Raw genomic sequence first — 23,380 nt, 5'->3', positions numbered from 1 at the left:
TTATACTGTTCAAAACTTTATATATTTCCTGATGGTTTTCCCAGGATTATTAATCTGGTTGAATTGTTTTTACATATCCAGGTATAACTTTGTATTTTTAATTCTCCTTTTTGAGATATCATGTTATGCACTATTAATTTTGAACCTGTTATAATTGGTTAATATTTATTTAGCTCTGTGTTATTTATCATGAATGCAAAATAACCTTAATATTGAACCATACATCCTCCCTTCATTTATATTCTGTTTAATAAAAATGCAGTTATATAGCCACATCAGCTTTTGGTTTGTGTTTCCATCATATATAAAGATATTTTCCCATGTTCTTTCCAATTTATTTTCTATGTATACAGCTTGCATATATTTCAAACAGTCTTTCTTATCAATGGAAAGGCTTACATATACAAAAGATTTTATTTATTCCACCCTCCCTCATAGTCTGCTTTCTGTGTCCATTTGCTGTGTGTTCTACTGTGTCTGCTTGTATACTCATTAGGTGGTTCTGTGAACTGATCCTGGGACCTTTTGGAGTGGAAGAGAGGTGATCATTCTCTCGCATGACCTCAGTTCCCTGATTTACTGTGTCTCTTATCGTCTCTACTCTGTGTCTCTTTTTGTTGCATCATCTTGCTGTGCCAGCTCTCTGTGTGGGCCAGCACTCCTGCATGGGGCAATAATCTGTGAAGGCCAGCACTCCATGCAGGCGAGTACTCTCCATGGGCCAGCTCAACACTTGCACCAGCTTGCCTTCATCAGGAGGCCCTGGGCATCAAACCCTGGACCTCCTATATGGTAGACAGGAGCCCAATTGCTTGAGTCACATCTGTGTCCCTTATATATATTTTTAAGACTTATACATTTTTACTCCACATTGACTATATTTTTCTTTTAATTGGATTATTTAAGTTATTTCTATTTAATCTAACTTCTGGAACATTTTGGGTTTCTGTGTACTATTTGTCCCATCTGTTCTTCATTTTATTTTTCTCCCAATGTATTCATATTTTTTACTCATATCCATTTCTCCTTTCATAGCTTTTGGTGGTACAATGCTAAGTTTTTTATGTAGCTATACTCTAGAATTTTATTTATCCATCTTCAAATTTTTACAATCCAGTTCAATTTTCCATTTTCACAAATCCTTGGACTCATGTTTTTACTCTTCTTCATTTCTTGTACTACTGGGATGTTGGCATTGAAATATGGTTTTGTGTATCTGAATTTATTTTTATTTACTCATTTTAAAATCCCCTATAGACAATCGTTATTTTAACTTCTTTATTATTTTAACTAATCTTGAAATTCATATAAATAGAATCATAGAGAATGATCTCTTTTAGAGCTGACTTCTTTTGAATACTACAATATATATCAAATAGTTTGAGGATTTGTATTATTTTTTTCCATATCTGAGAGTTTTCTACTATATGAATAATTCACTTTTTTTTTTTCAATTCCCTTGAAAATGGGAAATTGCTTATTATCCTACTGTGGCTATTAGGAAAAGTAAATCATTTAAAAGTGGGAGAGCATATTTTAAGTCATGAAAGAAAATGCAGATGTCAACCAAAGAATTCTATATCCAGCAAAATAATCCTTCAAAATGAAGGGGGAAATTAAGACACTCCCAGAATAAACAAAGGCTGAGGGACTTTGTTGCTAGAGGATCTGCTTTATAAGAAATGTGAAAGAGAATCCTTCTACCTGAAAATAAAGGATGCAAGCTATTAATTCAAGCTATATGAAGAAAAAATATATAATGGTAACTACATATTTAAATATAAAGTCAGTTTTATTCCTTTTTTAGTTCATAACAGCTTTTTGTGTTCTATATAAATTAAACAACAAATAAAAATTATAAACCAATGTTAATGGACTTACAGTGTGCAATTAATTAATTTATGGAAAAATCAACATAAATGAGTAAGGAGTTTCATAGCAGCAATTATTTTTATTCTATTGAAGCAAAGTGGGTATCACCTTAAACTACACTGTTATAAACTGAGGATATAATTATTATCACCAGAGTAACCACTAAAAAAATAACTAAACATATAAAGAAATAGGAATGAGGAGTGAATTAAAATGTTATATTAAAAATCAGTTAAACACAATCAAGTAGTGTTGAATGAATTTAGTAATAAAATAGATATGACTTGTAGAAAGCCATAGGAAATGGCAGAAATAAGTGATTCTCTATTATTAATCCCTTTAAAGTTAAATGGATTAAACCCACCAATTAAGACAGAGATGACATAAAGCCTTTATTTTTTAATTTATTTTTGCCAAAAAATTTCTTGTATTAGTCAGCAAAAGGGGAACTGATGTGAAATACAGAAATTGGTTGGTTTTTATAAAGGGTGTTTATTTGGGGTAGGAGCCTACAGATACCAGGCCATAAAGCATGAGTTACTTCCCTCACCTAAGACTATTTTCACTTGTTGGAGCAAGATGGCTGCCGATGGCTGTGAGAGTTCAGGCTTCCTGGATTCCTCTCTTCCAGAGTCTTGCTTCCCTCTGGGTTCAAGATTCCTTTCTTCCTGGGGCTGGCTTCTCTTTCCTCTGCATGCTGACTTCCCAGGGCTTCAGTTTAAGTCTTCAGCATCAAACTCCAACATCAGAAACCCTCAACTCTGTTCTTTGCCATGCCTTTTATCTGTGCCCTAATCATAACTCAATCATGCTCATGCCCAGGTACAGATCAGATTACAAACATAATCCAGTACCTATTTTTGGAATTCATAACCATATCAAACTGCTAAGGAGCTCAAGGTATATTTAATGAAAAGATGCTGAATGTTTCTCTGGAGAAGGGGCTGGGGAGGGCTGCTTCAAAGCCAGACTGGGTGGAGAAGCAGCAGGTAGCCCTGCTGATCAGAAGGTGGGAGGTGGGCAGGTGGGGGTATTCCAGGAACTGTGGCCTAACAGGAAGTATTTGCGGTTCCCCAACAAAGTCCCCTCCCCCCATGTGCTATGCACACAGAATCTGGGGGGCTCTTGGGAGAGGCCCTGGGGAAAGCCTGGCAGGGCAAGCAGGAGCACACAGTCAATCTGGAGGGGTGGAGTGACAGGGCCCTGGGGACCCAGAGACCAGGCAGTCAAGACATCAGGGGGTGGGCTAGGCTTGTGCATGTCTTTATTGTTCCATCCAGAGCCTGGCAGCAGGGAAGGGGCAGACACAGGGAGGTGGGTGCCCCTTTACCTTCCTAAGACCACCCTCTGCCTCTCTCCTCTCCTTTCTCCAGTATCTCACCCACCTTCTCTCCTGAATTTCCTGCTCACACATCTGACACCTTCAGGGGTTCCTTCTTGTAGCCACTTCTTTCTAAGTCCATCCTGGGGCAAGGATGGGAAGAGGGAAGGGAAACTAAGGGACCATGGGGGACAGGCTCTACAGAGAGCTGGTCCCCCTGGTTACCTGCCCACTTCCAGAGGAAGTGGCCCTTTTTTTTCTCTCTCTCTCTCTGGCCCTGGCTGGGTAGTAGTGAGGGTACGTGGGACTCGATCCTCATCCTGGGGTGTCCCAACGCTGTGTGCTGGGGCGCTTTCCAAAACCAGAGCTGGAGCTAGAGGCTCAGAGGTGCCAGGGGCAATGTCACCACTCTGGCCTTGGCTCCATCCCCCCTGGCCCAGGAAAAGGGCCGCCCTGAGGGGGCAGGGAGGGAGGGCACCCAGGAGCCTTCCAACAATCAGCAGATGGCTGGGGCACCCCTGGGGGTGGGCAGGGATGGGCCATGTTCCCTATGGGGGCCATGGCAAGGGGTAAGTGAGGAGGGGCCAGAGGCTGTGAGGGAAGGCTGGTGGCTGGGTGTGATGCCCTAGGGAAGGAAGCAGTGAGGGAGCATGGGGAGAGGACTGTCTCTGGTGGCTTTAGAGCACCTCATGTCACTGCTGTGCGGCCTCACTGATGACCTCCCCATTCTAGGTCTCGATGGTCTTGATCATCACCGTCTTCTTGGTGTGGACATCGGAACTCCTTTGTTCCGGGCTCCTTTCTTGGAAGTTGAGGTCACAAAGGTCTGGATGGGAGGTTGCCCCTGATGTCCTCATCCTCCAGCAACTGCTGGTAGGTGGCAGTCTCCACGTCCAGGGCCATCTTGATGTTGAGCAGGTCCTGGTACTCACAGGTGGCTGGCCATCTCATGCTGAGGTGCCAGATCTCCTCCTCCAGGCCTGCAATGTTGTCCTGGTAACCGCTGGCCTCACTGGCAGAATGGTGCTCCAGCTCCCATGTCTGCCTCATCAGGGAATCCTTAGTGGCCTTGGGGGGTGGACCTCGCAGGTGTAGGACTGGATCTGGTGCCGGTACTCCACCACCTCCTACTTGGCGCAGCGCTCACTGTTCTTGTTGGCTGCCTGGGTCAGGTGGGACACTTTCGACTTGTTCCACTCCTCGCCTTAGAGATGTTCTGAGCAGCGATGGTCGCGTACTGAGCCTGGATGTCCCTGAGGGCGGAGGTGAGGTCTGGCGTGAACATGTCCATCTCCACCTGGAGTTGGACCTGCAGCTCTCTGTTCTCTTCGTGCACTTTCTTAAGGAAAGCGATCATCTCCTTGAAAGACTCGATTCTGAGCTCCAGGGCAATACGAACTAGAGTGGCTGCATCTACATCCGCTGAGAAGGCAGCCAAATTGTTCTCTGCAGCTTGACCTTGAGCTGCTGCAGGTCGTGGAGTAGGTCACACTTGACGTGGATGTGCCGGTTGGGGAGCGCCTCCACCTGGCCCCGCAGCTCGCGCAGCAACTCCTCGTAGAGCTGGCGACGCGCGTGGGCTCCTGGCCCTTGAGACAGTCACCTTGAGCGCTGCGTTCTGCTGCTCCAGGAAGCGCCCTTTCTCCATGCAGCTGGCGAGAAAGAGTTGTTGAGCTCCTGTGGCTCCACTTTCTCCTTGTAGCGCGAGGTCAGGAACTCGTGGCGTCGACCAGTGAGGAGCCCAGCAGCTCGCCCGCGCCGTAGGAGGAGGGCACACAGACTGACCCCCGCTGGCGGCCCCCAGGACCCCAGCCCCCAGGCCCTGCCTGATGTGCGCGACACCTGGTGCACGCGGGACGTCACCGAGCTCGAGCAGCCCTCGGTGCGAAGCCCGCGCGGGAACACAGGCGAGCGCAGCGGGACCCGAGCGGGAAGCCTGGCCCCGCGGAAGGCGCGGCGGGAGGAGGACACGCGCGCGCGGCTGGCAGCTGGCCTGGCTGGTGTGGGCGGCGCGGCGAGGCTGGGCGGGCGCACGCAGGCGGCGGGGCGCTGGCGGGAGGCTGGAGGCTGGAGGCGACGAGGGTCGGTCGGCTTTTTAAAAAGCACATGATACGACTTTATCTTCTCTATAAAAGAATCAGTTTTTTAAAAAGAATCAATTTAGAGCTAATGACACAAATAAGTTGAATATGAAATGATGGATGAAAATATTCCATGCATATAGTAACCAAAGAGAAATAGGGTGACTATAATAATATTGGATAAAATATATTTTAAGTGAAAATTTTTATAAGACAAAAAAAGGATATTATAAATTGAGAAAATAATGCATCAATAGAACATAACAAATATAGGCAGATACATACCAAACAGCAGAGCCCCAAAATATTTGAACCAAACAGTAACAGAATTATAGTGGAAAAGACAGTTTTGTAATAATAGCTGTAGAGCTTAATATCTCATTTCCCATAAAAGGTAGATTTTTAGGTAGGATCAACCAGAAATAGAGTACAACTAGAACTAACAGTCTTACCTAATACATTGCACCCAACAATGACAAAACACACAATCTTCTCGAGTGAGCATTGAACATTCTTCAGTATATACCATATTTTAGGCCACGAAATGTTCCAATAATCTTCAAATGATTGACGTTTTACAGTCTTTCCACTGACAACAACGAAATGAAGCTTGACATCAACAACAGAAGGAAAACGGCAATATTCTCAAACAGGAGGGAATTAAACAAACATTCTCTTAAACCATGAAGGAGTCTAATTAGAAATCATAAGGAAATTTTTTTTAAAGTTTGAAATAATGAAAATTAAGTACTACATACCAAAATGTATGAGAGACAGCAGCAACAGTGTTCAGAGGGAAATGTACAGCTGAAAATGCCTACATTATGCTTCCTCTCAATTAGAGTGGGCATTACCACCACAGAATCCTTTGTTACAATTGATGAACGAATATTAAAGCATTGCTACTAACTATGGTTGATGGTTTACATTATGGTTTACATTTTGCACCATACACTTTCATAGGTTTTGAAAAAATTTAAAATGACCTGTATCCATCATTACAAGATCATGCAGAATAATTCCAATAACCTAAAAATGCCCTTTCTCTTCCCTCAGAAACTATGGAAACCACTAAGTTTCAATTTTTGCAGAATAAGGCTCATAGTTACATACATTAATATTGAGGGCTTGACATACTGGACTTTTACTAGGCATTGACTTTTTTTTTTTGGAGATCCTTGCCCCTCTAATTGAGAACACAGCAGGACTCCCCTAAATGGGAGTTGAATATATTTTTATTGTGTGGGGCTCTACCCACTGAGATAACACACTATGACAAGATGAACATTTTTAGATCCCATAGGTGCATGCCCCAGGTGTGCCCTATGTCACATATGCCCCCACCCTGATGCCTTTTACCAGTAAGCCTTCCCTGCACTATTTGACAAAAGAACATTTCCATCATGTTTTTTTTTTAAGATTTATTTATTTATTTATCCCCCCCCCCCAGTTGTCTGTTCTCTGTGTCTATTTGCTGCGTCTTGTTTCTTTGTCCGCTTCTCTTGTCGTCAGCGGCACAGGAAGTGTGGGTGGCGCCATTCCTGGGCAGGCTGCACTCTCTTTCCTGATGGGCAGCTCTCCTTATGGGGCGACTCCTTGTGCGTGGGGCTCCCCTACGCGGGGGACACCCCTGCATGGCGTGACACTCCTTGCGCGCATCAGCACTGTGCATAGGCCAGCTCCACAGGGGTCAAGGAGATGCGGGGTTTGAACCGCGGACCTCCCATGTGGTAGACGGACACCCTAACCACTGGGCCAAGTCCATTTTCCCCCGTCATGTATTTTTAACCACAGACCTACAAACCCCCAGAATGCACCTTGTTTCTTCTTCCAGCCCTTCCATGGATACTCCAACTCAACCCCCCCCACCTTATTCCCCCTGACATTTCAGCACCTTTGACCCCCCACATCCCTGTATCAGCATCACCCCATCCACTGCCCAACCACCCCATTCACCTTATTTTAGGTTTTGCCCATATTGAGCCCTTTCTGTCTCCTAATAACCTATCTTCCAGACACTAGCTCTGCTCAACGTAATTAGATCATATCAGTGAGGTTACATAAAAATTGTCCTTCAGTGACTGGCTTCCTTCACTCCACAACAGATCTTAAAGATTCACCCATGTTGTCCCATATGTTCATACTGCATTTCTTCTTACAGCTGAATAATATTTCATAGTATGTATATACCACAATTCACTTATCCATACATCTGTTCATAGACACGTCAGTTACTTCCAACTTTTGGCCACTTTTGGCCACTATGAACATTGGCATGCATATATCTCTTCAAAAGAAATCAGTAACTTCCTTGAAATGAATAAAAATGAGAAAATGACATTTTAAAACATAGGGGATGCAGTAAAAGCAGTACTGAGAGGGAAATGTAGAACCATAAATGCCTATATAAAAAGAGAAGAGCTAAAATCAAAGACCTAACTCCACACCAGGATGAACTAGAAAAGAACTACTAACTAATATCAAAATAAGCAGAAAGAGGGAAATAGCAAACATTAGAGAAGAGCTAGATGAAATTGAAAATTTAAAAACACTAGAAAAAATTACAAAATCTGGTTCTTTGAGAAGATTAATAAAATTGACAAACCTTAAACTAGGCTAACAAAAATTTAAAAAGAGAGAAGATGCAAATACATAAAATAAAAAATAAGGGAGGAGATATCACCACTGATCCCCAGAAATAATGTATCATAAGAAGATACTTTGAGAAATTGCATGCCAACAAGATGGATAACTTAGAAGAAATGGACAAATTCCTAGAAACACCCAAGCAGCCTACATTGATGAAAGAAGAAATTGATGAACTCAACAGACCAATCACATGTAACAAGACTGAATTAGTCATCAAAATCTCCCAACAAAAAACACAGGACCATATGGCTTCATAGATGAATTCTACCAATCATGTAAGAAAGAACAAATGCCAATCCTGCTTTAACTCTTCCAAAAATTAGAAGTGGAGGGGACACTGCCTAACTCATTCTATGATGCCAATGTCACCCTAATACCAAAACCAAATAAAGATGCTTCAAGAAAAGTACAGACAAATCACTTTAATGAGCATGGCTACTAAAATCCTCAACAAAATACCTAAATTGTATTGAACACCAATACGTTCAAGTCATAATTTTCATTGCTGCATGTATGAACCCATTGTAAACAGAACCTCTGAATATGTTATTAGTGAGAGTGTGAACTCATTTGTGAATAAGATCGTTGAATATCTTATTTAGATTAGGATAACTTGAATCAGGGGGTAGGGGCAGAATAGTGTATATGGATGGAGTCCATATAAGCAAAAGAAATTTGGATGCGGTCAGTCAGAACAAGCCAGAAGTCAGTGCAAACCAATGGAGAAGGTGCAAAATTCCAACTTTGCCCTCTTTGATTCCACAAGAATCATTCACATTGATAATTCATTGTTCCTACCATGACAATCCTTACCCAGGATACTATAAATTTAATGTTTTACTCTCCATTTCCCGTAGATTATAATAAGCAGTAAAGTCATTCTCCATGGATCCATTCTATTTCATGATGTTCCTGCTCTTTTCTGAGAAACCCTTGAATTGAATTCATTTCTTATAACTAATGGGAAAATTTCTAAAAATTGTAATATTTTTCATTGTTTGAGTTTGCCAAAGAGTTGCTGATACAAAGTACCATAAATGTGTTGGCTTCTATAATGGGGATTTATTTGGAGCAAAAGCTTCAATTCTGAGACATGAAACCTGCAAATATGACATCAGCAGAGATGCTTTCTCATGAGCATCAGCTGCCACATTGTGAATCAAGATGGTTGCTGACCTCTGCCAAAGTTTCTGCCTTCCCCTCCAGAATCTACTGTTTCCTGGAGCTCAGCTGAAGGTAAGCAGGCATAGGGCTTGGTTTTTCCAGGCCTCCTCTATCAGTCTAAGCTGCTCGGTTTTCTTCTCAAGTTCAGCTGCAAGCTTTCAGGCATTATGGCTCATCTCTCCCTGGGTCTCAGTCCTTTGGGCCTCTCAGGGTCCTCTCTTTGCAGCTCAGCTGAGGACAAAACTGGAGTCCTTTCTCTCATATTGCAGGATCAAATACCACAGCTTCCTTTTCCTTCTGTGTCTGTTTATATCAGACATAGCAAGAGGGCAGAGACTCAACTTGAGTCACACCTCACTGACATAATCCAGCAAAAGGGACTCATGCCCACAGGGATGGATTAGTTCACAAACATAACCTTTCTCTTTTTGAGATTCATGAAATAATTTCAAACAGCCATACTCATTTTCTCTTGTTTTATTCAAACATAGCACATTGTTACTTCTCAGAATTATTTAGCAGTTTTTAAAATTTTCTTTTAAATACTTGATTGTTACAAATATGTATTATAATCCTTTTGAACATCTTTCTTGTAAATTAAAATATTTAATAAATGTGTACTAGCTCTTTGAATATTCATTATAGAAATTTATCTTTTATATTTTATCTTTTTTACAATTTCTCCTTTCCTAGCATGAAGGTCAGCTCAAATTTCTAACTGGTGCCAACTTTCCCCTCTCACTACTTTCAGAAATTGTAATGATCTACCCAATGCTTTTACCTATAGAAAGCTTATATTCCTGTAGACACATTTATGCATTTTTCCTGTTGATACGTGTAATTACTTTTCCTCTTCTAAAGAGGCTCTTACCAATCAAATACTGTGAGTAGCCTAAATGGTTATTTCCACAACTTTTACCATCATCATCTTCTCACAGGAATCAGTCTTTCCCAGGATGACATTTTCCCACAGCTTTTCTAGAGGATCTTAGGAAAAGCACATATACTCCAGGTCTGTGTTCATGTGTAGTCAGGCCCGCACTGCTTATATAATTAATTACATGCTGAAAGGTGGAAAGTAAATTATTTTGCAAAATCAGTGCACAAGCTATTATTTTTCAAAAATTTCCATTTTTGTACTATATGAAAGATAAACTCCCTCAACACTGTTGCAAGTATCTCTGAACATGGCTCCTCAAGAAATGAAGACTGACTGACACTGTGGGCCCCAAGGGGAGGGGGAAATAGATATTGAATAGATGGAACCAAAGTAAATGTGAGGGCAAAAGAAGTGTTTCACAAGAGTACACAAGGATGGATATAAAACATGTAATATTACACCAAAAACATGTAGGGGACGAATAATGTAAACCATAATGTAAAACATAGGATAACTAAAAAATTTAGAAAACTGTATAGCCTAAAGTATAAACCACAATGTAAATACAAATGTTACCTTGTTTGAAAGCTATTGTCTCAATATCTGTACATCAGTTTCAGTAAATATGATATGAATAAGTTAAAAGATTATCGCTGTGGAAGGGAAAAGGTTTTATAATGGATATGTGGGAGTACTGTATATTGTATATATGAATTACTGTGATCTAAGGCTCTTGTGAAGAGAAGCTCAATAATTAGGAAAAAAGAAAAGAAAAAGATAGGATGTAGAATTTTTCCAAATCAATATGTATTCTATATCTAACCTTTAAACTCATCGCTATATTCCATTTTACTAGTAAGGGAACCTGACATATTGGGCTTCACTTTTCAGGAAGTTTTGGATCACAGAGTGGTTCAACAATGGCAGTAGAAGAATACTGGTATGGGATGTTATTGACAGGTGATATATGGTTGACAGGGAGTTATACAGGGCATGTGTCCAGGGTGCATGGAAATGTTTGGATATACTCATAGTGGAAACAATTAAAAACAACAGCTGGGGGGGTACTGGGTTCCTGGCAGGGGGAGGGGGGGCTCTGTCGTGGTCCCTAGGGGAGCAGCGGCAGTACCCCAGGTGCAACGGTAAGGACCAGGAAAGAATGAGGATCCAACAGTGAGTCCCTGATACTAATGACTATGCTTGTGAGCCTATACGCCTGAAATAAGAACAAGGCCTAGAGCAGCACTGTGCCTAAGGGTTCCCTCCTGACAGCCTCCAGGTTACTCAAATGTGGCCAGCTCAAAGCCAAACTCAGCATGTAAATGCACTGCCTTCCCCCCAGTGTGGGACATGACACCTGGGGATGAGCCTCCCTGGCACCAAGGGATCACTACCAAGAAATAACTAGAAAATGACCTTGAATTAAAGGTTCAATGCGCACCAGCAGAATATCCCTGTCTACATATAATAACAGGAGTTAAAAATGCTGTTTGACCTAAAGTAAGGGGGAAATGGAAAGGACAAATGAGTTTATATGGCTATGAGTCTCTAAAAAAGAGTCTGGAGGTTGTCAGAAGGATTGCCCTTATGCACACCTGAACAGAGTCTCAGAGACAGATAAAGTAGATACAATGCCAGGTATTGGTCCTTTTGAGGGCTAAAGAGACCCACAGGTTCTATGGTCATGGCAGATGGGGTTCACTGCCATGTCAGTAGGCCCTTCTTTGGAGCTGGTGTTTCTGCGTGATGGAGCTGGACTCAGATGGAATCTCTTTTCACAAGCCTTTCATGCTACTTTACTGGAATTGTACTTGGTGCTGGGGCTTAAGATATATCTAGGGGATTTGAATCTCTGGACTGACAATATGATAGCCAGGCCCTGAGCCTCAACAGACTTCAGCTCCTACACTCTGATTTATTGGACTTACCCCACTCAGCTAACATGGAGTTGAAGAATGTCAACCACCACACCATGGAGCCTAGAGTGCCTACAACTGAAAGCAGGAGGATTGCATCCAGTATCCATGTGGAATCTAAGACCCCTCTTGACATAGATGTGGAATGGACACAACCAAGCCAAGGTCCACAGGAAGGAGGAATACAGTAAGGATTAGAGTGGACTTAATGATATTCTATTCATGAACTATTGTGGTTAATAATTGAGAAAATGTGGTATTGGAGTGGAAAAAGTGGCCATGGTGGTTGCTGGGTGCGGGGAATGGGAGGAAGAGATGAGATGTGGAGGCATTTTCGGGACTTGGAGTTGTCCTGGGTGGTGCTCCAGGGACAATTGCTGGACACTGTATGTCCTCCCATGGCCCACTGGATGGAACGTGGGAGAGTGTGGGCTATGGTGTGGACCACAGACCATGGGGTGTGGCGATGCCCAGAGATATACTCACCAGATGCAATGGATGTGTCATGATAATGGGGGAGAGTGTTACTGTGGGGGGAGTGGTGTGGTGGGGGCGGTGGCAGTGAATGGGGACCTCATATTTTTTTAATGTAATATTTTTTAAAAAATGAATAAATTGAGAATTTGAAAAAAAAAAGATAAATTCTCCCATCAGTGAACACAATTTTGAAAATATACCTAGAATTTTGACCTTACATACACAGTGACACTCTTATCTCACATTTTCATCTTCTTCCATTATATTTTATCAGTTCATTATATTTTATTAGCCCAAAACAATTTATACTTTCAAACATCCTTGATAAGCATACATTTAATCTGTCTCTTTATTAATCTGCTTAAAAACCAGCATACAATATTTAACTACAGAACACAGTATTTGACTTTCCTGCACATATTTGTGTAAAGTCCTTGAAGAATGGGTTGTATATTTCTTATATATTTGTACTTTACTAGGAAATGAAGTTTCAAGCATATAGCTAATAAATAAATGCATTTCATCATAATCTACCAATAATATTCTTCACTATGATAATTCTCTGCACTTAAGTGGTTTCCAGAGGTGTGTATGTTTGTGTGCATATCTCAAGCAAACATGTGGTAGGTACAAGCTAAGGTCTTATTTAATCTGTCCACAAGTATTTAGTGGTTGTACACAGCCAGCCGAAAGATATTTCTAGACACTGGCATTTCAGTGAAAGAAGGAAAATTTTGTTAATATATATTATAAAATATACAATGAAAAAGAAAAAAAGAAAACCTGAAAAGTAATGAATACTAATAAAATAAGTGAAGGAAAATCTGCAAAATTTCTCACTTATGGAAAATTATTGGATGGAAATTTAAAGTAGGTATTTGTTTCATGTAATGTAGAATAGAAATACAGACACGTTACTTTTCCTGCTAAATCACTAAGTACTATTTTTTTCTAACAGAAATATGTGAATTGTCAATGAGTCAGATAGATCTGATTGAAAGTAGTAAATTGACTATTTTTTAAAAAGATTTATTTATTTATTTCTCTCCCTTTCCCCCCCACCCAGGTTGTCTGTTCTCTGTGTCTATTTGCTGCATCTTCTTTTGTCTGCTTCTGTTGTCAGCGGCACAGGAATCTGTGTCTCCTTTTTGCTGTGTCATCTTGTTGTGTCATTTCTCCGTGTGGGCAGCACCATTCTTGGGCAGGCTGCACTTTCTTTCGCGCTGGGCGGCTCTCCTTACGGTGCACACTCCTTGCGCATGGGGCTCCTGTACGCGGGGGAGCACTCCTTGCGTGCATCATCACTGCGCATGGGCCAGCTCCACACAGGTCAAGGAGGCCCAGGATTTGAAGTGTGGACCTCCCATGTGGTAGATGGACGCCCTAACCACTGCGCCAAGTCCGCCGCCTAAATTGACTTATTTATGCATACAAATTGCAATTAAAGTATTTCTTCAGATGTCTTTTTCTTTCACATATTCATATCCTATTGACACTTGAGATTTAGAATCTCAGGCCACAATCATAAATAAATTTGAAGAAATATGTAAACAATTATCTAATACTTCCTTAGGATGTAAGAGAATTTCATTAATGAAAAAATAATGTTTTATGTATTTTTTTTAAAAAGTGACCATAAAAATTTTTGACTGAGTCTGAATTACAATCAATTTTTTGTAAGGTGTGACAAATACTTAGTAGGAAACTACCAAGTAAATAAATGTAATTCAGTTATATGTAAAACCCAAATGAAGAAAAAATGAAGATAGTGAAATGAAAAGTAAGACTATATCCCCAAATATGTAAGAAGTATTGAGTGACTCATAAGTCCTTTCCTCACTGTGTAATTTTTGAGTGTATAAGCCTTATACTTTTCAGGTTGTGCAGTTGACTATTTAAAATAATAAAGTGCACAATACTTACCTTCAAAGATTAGCAAGAATTGTGTGAGCTGAGTATGTACATACCATAATTCTTTTCTAAATTATTATTTTCTATGTTCAAAATGTTATCTAATTAGTATAATGTATAAAATCTTTGAGAAATACTGAAGTAAATGCATTATATCCTGAAATTCCAATTTTTAAAAAAGATTTATTTATTTATTTCTCTCCCTTTCCGCCCCCCCCCACCTCGGTTGTCTGTTCTCTGTGTCTATTTGCTGCGTCTTCTTTGTCCACTTCTGTTATTGTCAGCAGCATGGGAATTTGTGTTTCTTTTTGTTGTGTCATCTTGCTGTGTCAGCTCTCCGTGTGTGCAGCACCATTCCTGGGCAGGCTGCACTTTCTTTCATGCTGAGCGGCTCTCCTTATGGGGTGCACTCCTTGCATATGGGGCTCCCCTATGCGGGGGACACCCCTGTGTGGCACAGCACTCCTTGCATGCATCAGCACTGAGCATGGGTCAGCTCCACATGGGTCAAGGAGACCTGGGGTTTGAACTGTGGACCTCCCATGTGGCAGACGGAAGCCCTAACCTCTGGGCCAAGTCCACCGCCTGAAAGTCCAATTTTAATGCCATCAATTATTCAATATTGTGCTAGAGATTTTACCTAGAGCCAGTAGGCCAGATAAAGAAATAAAAGGCATCCAAATAGGAAAGGAAGGAGTAAAACTTTCACTATTCATTGATTATATAATCCTATATCTAGAATTTCCTGAAAAACCCACAAAAAGCTATGAGAACCAAAAAGTGAGTTCAGCAAAGTGGCAGGATATAAGATTAATACACAAAAATCAATAGCATTTATATAAAGCTGACATGCAATCTGAAGAGGCACTCAGAAAAAATTTCCATTTAAAATAAAAACTAAAACAAATATGTAGGAATAAACTTAACCAAGGACATAAAGGACCTGTATTCAGAAAACTACAAAACATTGCTAAAAGAAACTAAAGAAGACTTAAATAAATGGAAGGATATTCTGTGTTCCTAGATTGAAAAGTTAAATATCATTAAAATGTCAAATTCTACCAAAACTAATTTATAGATTCAACACAATCCCAATAGACTTTTTTTGAAAAAGAGGAAAAAACAATTATCAATTTATTTGGAAACATGAGGGGCCCTGAATAGCCAAAAATATCTTTAAAAAGAAGAATGATGTTGGAGGACTCTCATTTCCTGACTTTAAAGCATATTATCTAGCTATAGTGGTAAAAAAAACAGTATGGCACTGGCATAAAGACAGATATATTGACCAATGCAATCAAACTGAGATCTCAGAAACAGATTCTACATTTACAGCAAAGCAATTTTTGACAAGGTGGTCAAGCCCTCCCAACTGGGCCAGAACTGTCTATTCAACAAATGGTGATGGGAAAACTGGGTATCCATATCTAAAAGAAAGAATACTCCTATCTCACACTTTAGACAAAAACTAACTCAAAATGGTTAAAAGACCTAAGTAGAAAAGCAACAACCAGAAAAATCCTAGAAGAAACTGTGGGAAAACATCTTCAAGATCTTGTGATAGATGATACGTTCCTAAATCTTACACCTAAAGTACAAGCAACAAAAGAAAAAATAGATAAATGGGACCTCCTCAAAATTCAACTCTTTTGCATCTCAAAGGACTTTATCAAAAGGGTGAAAAGGCAGCCAACTCAATGGGAGAAAGTATTTTACAATCTCATATCTGATAAGGGTTTAATATCCATGATACACAAAGAGACCATACAACTCAATAATAAAAAAGACAAACTACCCAATTTTAAAATGAGCAAGTCTTAAAAAGACAGTTTTCTAAATAAGAAATGCAAATGGTGGAGAAACACATGAAAAAATGTTCAACATCACTAGTGATTAGGGGAAGGCAAATCAATAGTACAATGAGCTATCACTTCACACCTATTAGACAGGCCACTACAAGAAGTGAGATAACTGTAAATGTTGGAGAAGATGTAGAGAGTTGGCATGCTTATTCATTGTTGGTGGGAATGTAGTCTGGTACAGACACTGTGAAGCACTATTTGGAAGTCCCTAAGGAAGCTGAATATAGACTTGCCATGTGAACTTGCAATACCATTACTAGGTATATAACCAGAAGAACTGACAGCAGTGACATGAACAGACATCTGCACACTGATGTTCATAGCAGCATTAATCATGATTGCCAAAAGTTGGAAACAAACATGCAATCTCTTGTTGAAAGTAGATGTAATCATCTACAGATGCATTCAAAATCTAATGACTTAAATTCATATATAAAATAACCTCAAAGTAACAATCATGCCAGTTCTTACTTAAGTATAAAAAGTAGGCAACAGCCAAGTTGACATGTAAAATTAACCATCATTACTTGATCACCTTTTTGAACAGAAAGAAATGGAGAAAAGTAAAATAACTTTTAAAATCATAAACTGCAGACAATTTATAGTTTTGATTTATCCTTTTTATATAAGTGAACATATCCTACCCAAATTGATTTACAGATTTAATACAAGCCCAGTAAAATTACAACAGCATTTTTGCTGAATGGGCAAAGCTAGTTATGAAAATCATTTGGAAGGGAAAGGGGCGCTGAATAGCCAAGCATATATTGAAAAAAAAATGAAATTGGAAGAATCACACTACCTGACTTTAAAGCATACTGTAAATCTACAATGGTAAAAAGTGCATAGTATTTAATTTAATGAAAGACATACTGACCCATGGAACTGAATTCAGAGTTCTGATATAGATTGTCACATATATGGTCAAGTGATAGTCAACAGTCACAAAGCCCCTCAGCTGAGACAGAATGGCCTCTTCAAAAAACGGTGCTTGGAGAACTGGATATCCGTATCCAAAAGAATAAGAGAGGATTTCATGCCCTATACAAAAACTAACCAAGATAGATCAAAGACCTAAATATAAGAGTCAAGATCATAAAGTTCCCAAAAGATAATGGAGGGAAGGATCTATGAGATCTTATAGTAGGAAATGGTTTCATATCTTTACACCCAAAGCATGAGCAATGAAAGAAAAAATAGATAAACAGTACCACTTCAAGGATTAAAAATCTTTTGCACTTCAAAAAGTTTGCCAAATTGAAAAGGCAGCCTACTCAATGGGAGAAAATATTTGGTAATGATTTATCCAATAAGAGTCTAATATTTATCATATATAAAGAAATCCTACATCTCAAAAATAAAAAGACAAACAACTCATTTTAAAAATGGACAAGACATAACCTACAGATTTGAGTGGGATAGAGTGTAAACTACAGTGTAAGCTATAATCCATGATTATTGGCAATGTTCCAAAATGTGCTCATCAATTGCAATTAATGTACCACACTAATGAAAGAAGTTGTTAATGTGGGGAAGAGTGGGAAGTATGGGGAGTGGGGCATATAAGAATGCCTTATATTTTTAATGTAATATTTTATGTAATCTAAGTATCTTATTAAAACAAATAAAAATATATATTTAAAAAAAAACACCAAAAAATGGGGAAGAGATTTCTCCAAAGAAGAAATACAAATGACTAAAAAGCACACTAAAAGATGCTTAACATCAGTAGCTATTAGGGAAATGCAAATCAAAACCACAATGAGATACCATCTTATACCTATGAGACTGGCAGCTATTAATGAAACAGGGAACTACAAGTGGAGAGGATGAGGAGGAAAGGGAACACTCATTCACTGCTGGTGGGAATACAGAATGGTGCAGTCATCGTGGAGGATGGTTTGGCAGTTCCTTAGGAAGCTAATTAAAGAACTGACATACGATCTGGCAATACCACAGCTGGGGATATACCTTGAAGAATTGAAAGCAGGGCACAAACAGATATGTGCACAACAATGTTCATAGTGGCATCATTCATGATTGCCAAAAGTTGGAATCAACACAAGTGTCCATCAACAGATGAATGGATAAGTAAATTGTGATATATACATACAATGGAATATTATGAGCTGTAAGAAGGAATGAAGTATTGACACATGGGACAACATGGAAGTCTCTTGAAGACCTTATGTTAAGTAAGCCAGTAACTGAAGGACAAATATTACATGGCCTCAATGGTATAACCTAAGCACACTGAGCAGACTCACAGAGCTAGAGTCTAGAAGACAGGTTATCAGGAGACGGAAAGGAAGTAGAATATGGTGAGCTGATGCCAATCTGGATGAAACCTATGATAAGGTGAAATAGGGTGGTTTGGCAGTGGATGTAGGTGACAGTGGTGCAGGGATGAGTGAGGTAAATGGTGCTAGAATATTAGGGTGAGTAGGGTGGGGGTTTGTTTTAGATAATCCATGGAAATGGGGGGAGGGCTCAAGGAAGAAGGAAGGAACAGATAAACTCAGGATTGGCATGTCTGTGGCTGAAATTACAATGATGGCACTGTTCTTCCCCTTAATATGGCAGAACACTTACAAAAGCGTTAATCCTGTTATAGGATGCTAGCTCAGTGCATGGAGACCCAGACAATAAGCAAGAAAATAGTAAACTCCCATCCTGGGGAGACCTGCTAGGTTCTCAATTTGAGGGGCAATGCCTAATAAAAGAAAACAGACCAATATGTCAAGCCCTTAATATTAATTCATGTAATTATGAAACTTATTCTTCAAAAATGGAAACTTAGTTGTTACCACAGTTACTGAGGGGAGGGGAAGAGAGAGGAGGAAGAATAAATGGAACATAGAATATTTTTTAGAGTACTGGAATTGTTCTCCATGATTTTGCAATGACAGATATAGGCCTGTATACATTTTGTCAATACCTATAAAAGTGTACAGTGCAAAATGTGAACAAAAATGTAAACCATTGACCATGGTTAAGAGCAATGCTTCAATATTTGTCCACTAATTGTAAAAAATGTATGATTCTCATGTAAGATGTTATTGAAGGGGAAAGTGTGTGAGAGAAAGGGGAAGTGGGAGGGAAATACAAGAGTCCCCTATATTTGTGATGTGACTTTTCTATAACCTAAAGCTTTTTTGAAAATAAATTGAAAAAAATAGAAGACACTGAGGGAACATATGGAAGAAATTGTCACTAAATAAAAGATAGATCTTATGGTGATTAAAGACACTGCAATTTTTTTCATGTATATTTTATTTTTTTAGGTTCTTTATTTTTTGGATTTGTTTTTGAGAAGGTTTTGGATTGTAAAAAGGTCCTAACCGTGGAAGGGGAAAATCACTGATTTGGGGTGCCTGAGTTGGGGGTATGTGTAGGAAGGGTGTACCTGTGACATGTCTTTACAGAATATGAATGTGTTCAAGTGATCATGGGGTCTTGCCTCAGTAGGTGGAGACCCACAAAATAACTGAAAAAATATCAAATTCCCATTCTGGGGAGTCTGCTATATTCACTAATATAGTGGCAAAAATCCCTAGGGTACATGGGCAGTGCCTAGCAAATGACAGACCAATGAGCTAGTTGTACTTAGGAACCTCATTCTTCTGAAATGAAACTTATCCTAGAATTATATACGGCCTAAAAGTTACCTCCTGAAAGCCTCCTTGTTGCTCAAATGTGGTGTCTCTCTAAACCAAACTCAGCATATAAACACATTACCTTCCTCCTCACATGGGACATGACTCCTAGAGATGGCCTCCCTGGCACAAGGGATTCTTACCAAGTGCCAAACTGCAATGCATTTGGAAAACACCTGGAGCAAAAGAGTGAAATATAAATACAAATGACTTTTTATTGCTAAGAGAGTTCATTGAGTCAGGAGGTCATTCCAAAGGTTACACTTACGCATATCTCAGGATGATCTCACTGCCACAGTAGACAGTGCCTTAAGCAGAGGGGTTCCTGAGGGTTCTAGAGACTTCTAGGCACTATAGGCAAGGTAGACAATCTCAAGAATTCAACAACCTTTCAGTGGGTCTTGCCTTAGAATATCTCATACCTATCCCCTCAATGTATCAGAATTAGACTCATTTATAATTTTCCTATACATGGCTCTTATGACCCTTTTATTTGAACCTATAATTTGCACTATACCCATTAAATGTGTCCCAGAGACTTTAATCTTCTGGCTGTTCATATGCTGGTTGAGCCCTGGATTTCAGTAGCAATCAACTCCTACTTTTCAGTTCACTGGACACACCCAGAACAATTACAATTACAAAAGGAGGATTATGGACAATTTCCATCCCCAAAAAACAGGGAGTATCTACAGCTGCAAGCAAGAGAATTCCAATCACCTGCCTGGTGGGATCTAAGACCCTCTCAATCAGAAGCAGAGGGAACATCACCATGTCCATTTCCTCAAGATTGAAGAATGAATATTTGTGGGAGTTCAACTCTGGACCAAAGTGGACTTATTTTAATTCTAATAATGGAAGAACTTGTACCATTGATATAAAGGAAGTAGTCACCAGTGATTCTGAGAGGCATGAATGGGAAGAACAAGTGTAATATGGGACATTTTTTGGACATTGGAATTGTTCTGTATGATACTGCAATTACAGATACAGGCCAACATACATTTTGTCAAAACCTATAAAATTGCACAGTGCCAAGTGTAAACCATAATGTAAACTCTAGACCATGGTTACTAGCAATTCTTTAATATTTACTCATCAAGTATAACAAATGTACCACACTAATGAAAGATGTTGTTAATGAGGGAAAGTGTGACAGATGGAGGGGGTGACATCTATGATAATGCCCTATATTTTTGGTGTAACATTCATGTAATCTAAAGCTTCTTTAATGAAAAAAAAAGGACATTTGTGCTTCATGGGAGGAGGTCAAAATATTGCCATGAACAAGAATTTGGAAGAAGTTAATTCCGACCGTCACGGATAGGGATTCAAGACTTCAGTGGAGGAAGTAATTGCAGATGTGGGGCAAATACTAAAAGAATTATAATTAGAAGTAGAACATGAAGATGTTCCTTAGTTTACAATCTCATGATAAAACTTTAATGGATAAGACGAATCCAAGTTCTACTGTGGGTAAAATACCATCAAACATAATCAGCTGCTACTTCAGGAAAATCTTTTGTGAAAAGATGACTCCATTTATGCCTCAAGATTCATTGTCGTCTTATTTTAAGAAATTGCCACAGCCACCCCAATCCTCCAAAACTACCAACCTGACCAGTAAGCAGTCATCAACAATTAGGCAAGAAATCACCCACAAAAATAGATCATGACTTGTTGAAGGCTCAGATGATGGTTAGCATTTTTAAGCAATAAAGCATTTTTATTCAAACTTTATTTCAAAATAAAAAAATAAAATAACAGAAGAGGGCAGCTCAAAAATTTATGGAAGTATTACTCCTAAAAGTTCTGTTAAAGCAATATTTACCCCTTTAATTCCAACAACTAACTCAACTGTTCCTCTAGTGTTCAGAAGGATATATAGATTAACACATATTACCTAAATGATGAAGTCAAGTTCTCCTTACTAATGAAAAAAAATGAAGTGAGAAAAAACTGCTTAATCATATTCATATCTCACAAAAGCAAACCACATAATCCTTTTTGTACCTTTAGCATTAATATATTACCTTCTATGCTTTTGCTACAAAAATATTACAATATTGTTAACTGTAGTCTATAAATTGCATTGGCCATATTTTTCCCATGCATCACCACATTCTTATAGAACATTCCTGTTTTTATATGATTTACCATAATCCTCATCTACCACCAAAATCATTGTTATACATTTCCTATATTAACATCCAGCTGTCCTCTAATAATCTCTAGAATACTCATTTACACCACAATCACATCCATACATCAACAGGGCTTGTTACATTCATTACAATGTTTTACCATCAGGTCCATCCATTACCACATATTTATATTTGACCTTATAAAACTCACATCCAGCATCATCTCCCCCTTCTCATCCCACATTTCATCTCCCACCAACCTATACTTCCAAGTTCAACTCCATAAGTCTACGCATTGTATTTACTTCACAACAGTGAGACAATATAGTATTCATTCTTAGTATCTGGCTTATTTCACTCAATATAATACCCTCAAGGTTCCTCCATGTTTTCATGTGCTTCCTCAAAATATTTTCTTCTTATAGCTGAATATATTCCATTGAATGAATATGCCATATCTTGTTTATCCATTCATTGCTTGATGGACACTTGGGTTGTTTCCATCTTTTCGCAACCATGAATACCACATTGAACATCAGTGTGAAAATATCTGTTCATGTCCCAGCTTTCAGTTCATTTGAATATATGCCTAGTAGCAGGATTGATGGATCATATGGCAAATCTATAGTTTCCTGAGGAACTGACAAATCATATTCCACAGAGGATGCACTATTTTACACTCCCACTAATAGTGAAGGAGTGTTCCTATTTCTCCACATCCTTTACTATGCTTGCAGTTTCCTGCTATGTTTTTTGGCATAATACCTCATTGTAGTTTTGATCTTCATTTCCCTAATAACTAGTTATAATGTACATCTTTTCATATGTGTTTTCTCTGTTTATATTTCCACTTCAGAAAACAATGTATTTGAAAATATTTGCCCATTTTTAATTATGTTGTTTGATGTTTTGTCAAGTTGTATGATTTTTTAAATAACATGTAGATCCATCCCTTATCAGATATATGGTTTCCAAAGATGTTTTCCAATTGATTTGCCTGTCTTTTCTCCTTCTTAACAAAATCCTTTGAAAGGCAAAAGTATTTGAGTCAATCCCATTTATCTATTTTTTTTCTTTTGTTGCTCATATTTGGGTATATGGTCCAAGAAATTACCAACAAAAAGATCTTGAAGATTTTCCCCTACATTTTCTTCTAGGGGTTTTTATGGTTCTAGTTTTTATATTTAGGTCCTTGATTCATTTTGAATTAATTTTTGTATAAGGTGTGAGATAGTTGTCCTCTTTCTTTTAGATATGGATGTCTAGTTCTTTAAGCACCATTTCTTGAATAGGCTGTTCTGAACCAGTTGAGTGGGTTTGACAGCCTTGTCAAAAATCACTTGACAGTCTATTTCCAATTTTTAAATTTGATACCATTGGTCAATTTGTCTATCTATACGCCAGTCCCATACTGTTTTCACCACTGTAGCTAGATAATATGCTTTAA

At 39.0% G+C, this 23,380-nt stretch overlaps 1 protein-coding gene and 1 pseudogene across 4 annotated transcripts in view; one reads left to right on the top strand and one right to left on the bottom strand.

Annotated features, from left to right (window-relative positions):
* LOC131274947 (ral guanine nucleotide dissociation stimulator-like) overlaps positions 1-23,380 on the top strand; it is a 225,986-nt gene that overhangs the window by 112,610 nt on the left and 89,996 nt on the right. The gene's annotated exons all lie outside the window — the stretch shown is intronic.
* Positions 3,871-23,380, bottom strand: part of LOC101442903 (desmin-like) — a 33,805-nt pseudogene continuing 14,295 nt past the window's right edge.

This window comes from Dasypus novemcinctus, chromosome 21 (genome assembly GCF_030445035.2).
Source record: "Dasypus novemcinctus isolate mDasNov1 chromosome 21, mDasNov1.1.hap2, whole genome shotgun sequence".
Taxonomy (NCBI): domain Eukaryota; kingdom Metazoa; phylum Chordata; class Mammalia; order Cingulata; family Dasypodidae; genus Dasypus; species Dasypus novemcinctus.
The sequence above is the reverse complement of the archived record's forward strand: the minus strand, read 5'-3'. Positions and strand labels throughout refer to the sequence as shown.